General features: G+C 45.7%; 1 pseudogene; it reads right to left on the bottom strand.

Moving 5' to 3' along the window:
- Positions 1-6,774: 6,774 nt before the first annotated feature.
- Positions 6,775-6,892, bottom strand: LOC124712845 (annotated as a pseudogene).
- Between the last annotated feature and the right edge of the window lie 261 nt (positions 6,893-7,153).

The raw sequence follows: 7,153 nt of genomic DNA, 5'->3' as shown, positions 1-7,153 counted from the left end.
ATAGAGAACAAGCAATGTATTTACCTTACTAGTGTTCAAAAGTCATAATATACATAGCAGTTCATGATATCCAGTATTACAAATTTACTCTTTCTGATGGATACACGTCCAGATCGTCCGCTCTCAAAACTCCGCCATCTCTCTCCCCACATCCACCACTACTGGCGGCTCACCTCCAACTGCGCAACGCTACGCGCTGTTAACAGCCAACTGCCCAACACCACAATAGCGAATATTACAACAATAGAAACCAGCCACAGACTTCACACAGCACAGTCAGTGATTTTCATGTAGAGCGCTACGTGGCGTTACCAAAAAAAAAAAAAAAAACCTAAACAGCCTACTTACAAAAGATAGTAATCTGCAGGACACGTCACGCGTCTCGCTTTGATAACGGTCTTAGTTCTGCGATGAACGGAGGCCACAAGTTTCTTCAGGAATACCATACCCAGCGGAAGCCACGCACTGATGATTAGATACCGCAGGTCTACCAAACTATGGAAATGATGAGTGCTAAGCTTCACGCGTTGTTCTAAAGAGTCCACAAATTTTATACAGCTGCCTTTACACCTGTGGGTCCTGCGACCAGTCGCCGTGCGCATGCTCTTGCCCCACACCCAAGTAGAAGCACTCTCCCTCAAAGTGTGGGCACGACTGATTCCATTCGTCCCTACAGAGAATTACACAGGCTACCCCAGCGATCAAACTGCAGCTCCTGCTTAAATTCATCTGTCTGACTGTCCTGACGGCTGTGGGTTTGTTTATCAGAGCCAACATTCCTTTTAAGGCTTACTGTGAGCTACAAAACATTTGCTACATTATTAACATTTGCAACGGACAGATCTAAAATATGCAAGTACGTGTATTTTATTTATCTCTCAAAACCTGTAATCGTAATGATAAACTCTAAACACGAGAAAAATTTAAATTAAGAAAAAACGTTAACAATTATCATATCAAAATTCTTGTCAAGTCTTTCACTTTCTATCATGAATACATATTTTTGATACACTTGGAGATCTCGTAGCCTCAAGCATTAGAAGGAGTCTGAAAAGTCTTGACTTTTGAAACTTCCTGGCAGATTAAAACTGTGTGCCAGACCGAGACTCGAACTCGGGACCTTTACCTTTCGCGGGCAAGTGCTGTGCCAACTTTCTTTTCTTTTTTTTATTTTCATTTTGTTCGCTTCAGTTCGTTGCATCTGCTCGGGGTGGACGTCGTAAGACATCTATTTAAGTTCGTTGTTGATCTGTTACCTCAGTTTTTTTATTACAGAGGGCATGTTACCCTCTGACCGAAAACGCTGAGCTACAGTGCCGGCGGCCAACTGAGCTACCCAAGCACGACTCACACCCCGTCTTGCGTACTGGCAGAAGTAAAGCAGTGAGGAGGGGGCCTGAGTCGTGCTTGGGTAGCTCAGTTGGCAGAGCACTTGCCCGCGAAAGGCAAAGGTCCCGAGTTCGAGTCTCGGTCTCGCACACAGTTTTAATCTGCCAGGAAGTTTCATATCAGCGCACACTCCGCTGCAGAGTGAAAACCTCATGCATGACATTTTATTATTGATCATATATCGTTGATGTTCCTGAGACATATTGGGGCTCACTTTTATCTACGATAATGACATTGGCTGAATAAATGAATTAGAACCGTTGCTCTGACGAATTCGATTCACTGGCCAAGCCGGATGTGTTGGCAGTTGACTTTTGTGAATCACAGTGGGGATCAGCTTCTGCAGTGAATTTACAACGTACAAGGACTGGCTGGTGGCAAACGAAGGAATACGAGCCATTAGATGTAGGGTTTCCGATCCCATTCGCAAAACAAAAAGTACCTTATTGATGTACATTTCTGCTAGAGATTTCGGTTTTATTTCCTCTCTCGACGCAAACTATTCATGAATCAAAGCAGCTCGTAAAGCACGTAGGATGGCTTCGGCGCATCAAGGATCCCAGAGCCACTCCTCTTCAGCAGTCACTCATCCGAAGTACGAACGAAGGCTTTTATTTTGTCCAGGTTTGCCGTTGTTGTTTACGGATTGATCTTGTTGCTGAGGAACTGTAGAGACTTATTTAACTTCATTCTATCCTTCATAATCCACAGAATTAACTAGCCGATAACACTGTTCAGATTGAACGTTTTTTCGTTGGACTAGTCGACGAATGTCCTAAGCCGGCCGGAGTGGCCGAGCAGTTCTAGGCGCTGCAGTCTGGAACCGCGCGACCGCTACGGTCGTAGGTTCGAATCCTGCGTCGGGCATGGATGTGTGTGATGTCCTTAGGTTAGTTAGGTTTAAGTAGTTCTAAGTTCTAGGGGACTGATGACCTCAGAAGTTAAGTCTCATAGTGCTCAGATCCATTTGAACCAATGTCCTAACACAGTGACAAATTAGAATGCGTGCGAAAACCTGAACCCTTTACCAGTGAGACGTAGTGAAACAAAGCACCAAATGAAGAGTGTTGCCATCAGGCGCACGACTGTTGCACGTTCGGTCCTTCTGGAATGGCGAGACTCCTGCGCAGAAGTGAGAGGCATTAGCGTCTCGGCACGGTACGTGTGCCTCCTTGCCTCTTCACGCAACAGCCGCACGCATCTAGTGCGCGCGGAAAATTGCACAGACGTAAACGCTTCTCAGGAAATTAAGATCGCGTGATTTAGCCGGATAGTCGAGTGCGATAGGTTGTCTCGGTGTTCATCAAACCAGGGGCGTATGCCTGCAGCCACGTAAACACGGCTGTTGTCATATTGGAAGACGGAAGTATTCATAGCATATTTATCACCAACATCGTAGGAGACAGGGCAATACCTAGTCACCAAGAGCGTTGAAATAAACATCGTGGTTCATGTTCACGGTAAACAAAATGAATGAGCCACTGCGTGGTACAAGATATCACAGAACCATCTCCAAATACAGAGGGGCCCAAAAAAATGTATGCGCCGCTTGGATGCTAATGCCTTTGAAACTAACTAACAGAAACGTTTCATCTTCGGTGAAATCATGTAGTTCATGTTATTGAAATCAGTCTAGGTATTTGACTTGGTCGCGATTAACGCCCATACACAGGCTACGTCGCTGAACTGCTGCACAATGCCGGCCGCGGTGGCCGAGCGGTTCTAGGCGCTTCAGTCTGGAACCGCGCGACCGTTACGGTCGCAGGTTCGAATCCTGCGTCGGGCATGGATGTGTGTGATGTCCTTAGGTTAGTTAGGTTTAAGTAGTTCTAAGTTCTAGGGGACTGATGACCTCAGATGTTAAGTCCCATACTGCTCAGAGCCATTTGAACCATTTTTATTTGCTGCAAAAACTCCCGCCTGAAACGTGTAAAGTTGGATATCTGCACACGAAAGTTCGATGCATTCTTTAAGTTCATCCAGTGTGTTTGGTTTTTGTCGATAAACGACGTCCTGTAGAGTTCCTCTTACATAAAGGTCCAGAGACGTTAAGTCTGGAGAACGTTGTGGTTGCTCGACAACATCTCTTCGGTCTATCCGTCTTGCGTGTAGATTTTCGTTGAGGTACTCCCTGTCATGATTATGGCAGTACGGTGGGACTCCATCTTGTTGAAAGTAAAATCTTTCGCCCTCATACAACTCACAGATGGCAGGTAAAATGGATGTCTGAAGCTTCTGTAGGTACACCTCAACGGGAACTCTACCGACAAGGAAGAACGGCTTGATAACCCACATCACACATTCACTCCCGATATATTCACGGCTTTCTCCACACTGATGTGCGAATTTGCGATGGCCCAGTAATCGCAACTTTGGCGGTTTATTGTACCATCGAGCTAAATTGGCAAGAATCAGATCACACAATAATCTCTGCAAAAACTTCATTGCTGTGGATTTTACTTTCCACGATCTGTATCGTCCTCGTTCACTGCACAGTCACCAGAATGCGCTGAACACTTGACGGACTCACCCTGGTTTCACGGCCACACTGTCTCGCAGATTTCTGTGTTGAGCGAGCGAATTGTTGTAACACAGTGCAGGAGTTCGCTGGACTTGTTGCCGTTACACATCGTGCAAAACGTTGTTTGTGTCACCTTAAACACTGCCTCTAACTTCATATTTGTCTCGAATGCGTGGACTCGTTACATGTGCCTGTGGCTCTGGATCTCATTTCGTGATTAGCGTTTAATCTCATTAACGTTTTTGCACTTAATGTAGCTCTTCAAAACTGCCTTACTGTCATCGAATGTTAGCGTTGCACCTTCCACGTTTACTCACGTTACTGATAGTAAACCAACACTTATTTGGCTACTGTACTCAACCCAAAGAAAAGAAGAAACGCTTATGTGGTGACTATGACAGACATTCCGTCCCACAAGAAAGTGTAGCCATAATTTCAAATGTAACTACCGTAGTGACATCTCTGGTAGTGGTCTCGAATCCGTAATCAATGAGCTTATGCACAGTGTATATAGACAAACAGTGTGAGAGTTGAATGTTTTGTTTTCTCGGTTCAAGTTTAAAATGAGACCAATGTATCTGAAGCGTCACGAGGCAATGTTCCTTGTAAATCAACCGGAGGGACCAATGCTTTCATATAGAGCAGCCGATAAACTTCTTAGAAAGCCAAAGATATTCGTTGCGAAGTGGCTGAAACGATATTTAGAGGTTGAAAGCGTGGATGATTTACCGGAGAGACGGCTAACGTGCGCGATGTGACTATTTGCACTTATTTATAGCCCATTTAAACGCAGAAAGAATGTACAATATTTATCAAAAATGCCTTCTGAGGTCCGTTAAGAAGCTATTTGGTTCGAACGAGGCAAACTGGGTGCTTGAAGGGGATAACGATCCGAAACATCGCAGCCGTCTCCATACAGCGTGGAAACAAGAAAATGGGATGTCCACGATGGATTGGCCTGAAATGTCTACGGATGCAAATCCAATCGCAAATTTATATAGAGATGAAGCTTAAAGGAAAGCCAATATATACTCTGAAGCAGCTTTCATATAAAATCAGGGCGATTTGGAGATCGTTACAGAGAGAATATGCAGTAAATCTCGTGAAAACCATGCCAAAAAAGGTGTCAAGCTATATTCGATAATAGCGACGATTGGATTAACTTTTAGGTAATTGTGCAATAGGTTGGTTGGGTTGTTGTAGGGGGGGAGACCAGACAGCGAGGTCATCGGTCTCATCGGTTTAGGGAAGCACGGAGAAGTAAATTAGCCGTGCCCTTTAAAAGGAACCATCGCGGCATTTGGCTGGATCGATTTAGGGAAATCACGGAAAACCTAAATCAGGATGGCCGGACGCGGGATTGAACCGTCGTCCTCCCGAATGCGAGTCCAGGGTGCTAACCACTGCGCCACCTCGCTCGATAGTGCAATTTGTAATTACATGTATTTTCATGTAAACATATGTTTGTAAAAGCGTCTTTTATTTCATACAGACAATGGTGTACACCTTCTTGTGGAACAGACTGTAAGAAAACAAGACAACGCATGAGTGGCGACTGTCACGTAACAAAACATAACAACTCGTATGTGGCGACTGCCAAAAAAATTAACTTTTAAACTATCAAAAATGAGACATTTCTGTCAATTAATTTGGAGTTTAAGGACGATTAAATAACGTATAAATCTTTTGGGCTACACTGTACGGCGGGCTAAACACGCCGTTGAACTGTCGGTGCACTCGACGCCTTGGATCGTTTGAAAAGAACCAAAACAGCGACTCGTCGAACTACACTACACGCCTCCAGTCAGTTGCTTTCCAGTTTCTGTACTGTCTGGCCCACTACAGACGTGCAGCTTAATGTGCCGCTCTGAGGCACGACCTTTTTTCGAGATTCCCGACCCCTATCGTTCACTTTCTCAAAGGTCGCTCGCGAAATTGGTTGAGATGTTCATTCACTGACACCAGCAATTCCCATCCGGTTTGAAACCGACTGTCACCGACAAGGCACGACACCAATCTTCGGTTCCCGTCGGTTAGGACCTTTTTAGGAGCAATGTTCTTACGCGCTGTTAAATAGTTGCTATTTCTAGCACACACGTTGGACGGTCAGGGTTGATACACCAACAAATCGGGCAACTTCGGCCACGGTGCGGTCACGGGCACGTCTAAGCACGATAGCTCCTTCCAGCCATTCTTATGTCTCCACATTTATATCACTTCGGCGATTCCATACAGTCGACTCGTACATACAAGCAACTTCACTCCCATGACTTACTTCAGCTTGGAGCGTGAAATGACGGCCTAGTATAAATTTATTAAGTTTAGAACTCACAATAGATCAAAATTTCGCGCATAGGACTACGCCAGCCAGTAAAACGGTACGATACATCGATTGGGAATACCTAATCTATACTTTTTCGCCACATCACATCCTGACCAAGTCTGGGGGACGGAGTACGGGTGAGGACGGGAGGGGTGGGGGGAGAGGGCGAAGCTGCAATGGAAGAAGTAGGCCGCACCTGCCAAAGCCCAACACATGGGCAACCATGGGGTGAGTGACGGAGCGGGAAAGACGAACTATACGTTGTGCTGCAAACAACACTGCAACTTTCGGCAGAGTAAAACACGGACACTAGCGTATTGAGTAACTCCAAAACTCCTCCCGAACAGGCCATGAAGGCATAACGGTACCGACCAGCCGCCGTGTCATCCGGATCCCACAGGCGTCACTGGATGCGGGTACGGAGGGGCATGTGGTCAGCACACCGCTCTCCCGGCCGTATGTCAGTTTCCGAGACCGGAGCCGCTACTTCTCTATCAAGTAGCTCCTCAGTTTGCCTCACGAGGGCTGAGTGCACCGCGCTTGCCAACAGCGCTCGGCAGACCGGATGGTCACCCATCAAAGTGCTGGCCCAGCCCGACGGCGCTTAACTTCGGTGATCTGACGGGAACCAGTGTTACCATTGCGGCAAGGCCGTTGGCCCGTATCTGAATAGGTTAAACAATAAAGAATACACGAGACTTTGGAACCTGAAAGACAAACTTACTTTCCGTAAATAATGCGCAAAATGACACTAGATGAACTATATCATCACTAACCTCAATGCATCCAATAACTCTCAGATTTTGAGAGAATTTGGGTTATCCAAGCATTACACTCAACGGCATGCGTCATTTGATACGAGACTATATCCAAGAACTATTTTAGAGGAGGTTTCTTAGCAGTGGAAAGTAAATTATTGC

The sequence above is a fragment of the Schistocerca piceifrons genome, chromosome 8 (genome assembly GCF_021461385.2).
Source record: "Schistocerca piceifrons isolate TAMUIC-IGC-003096 chromosome 8, iqSchPice1.1, whole genome shotgun sequence".
Taxonomy (NCBI): Eukaryota; Metazoa; Arthropoda; class Insecta; order Orthoptera; family Acrididae; genus Schistocerca; species Schistocerca piceifrons.
Note: the sequence above shows the minus strand (reverse complement) of the source record. Positions and strands in the feature narration are given on the sequence as shown.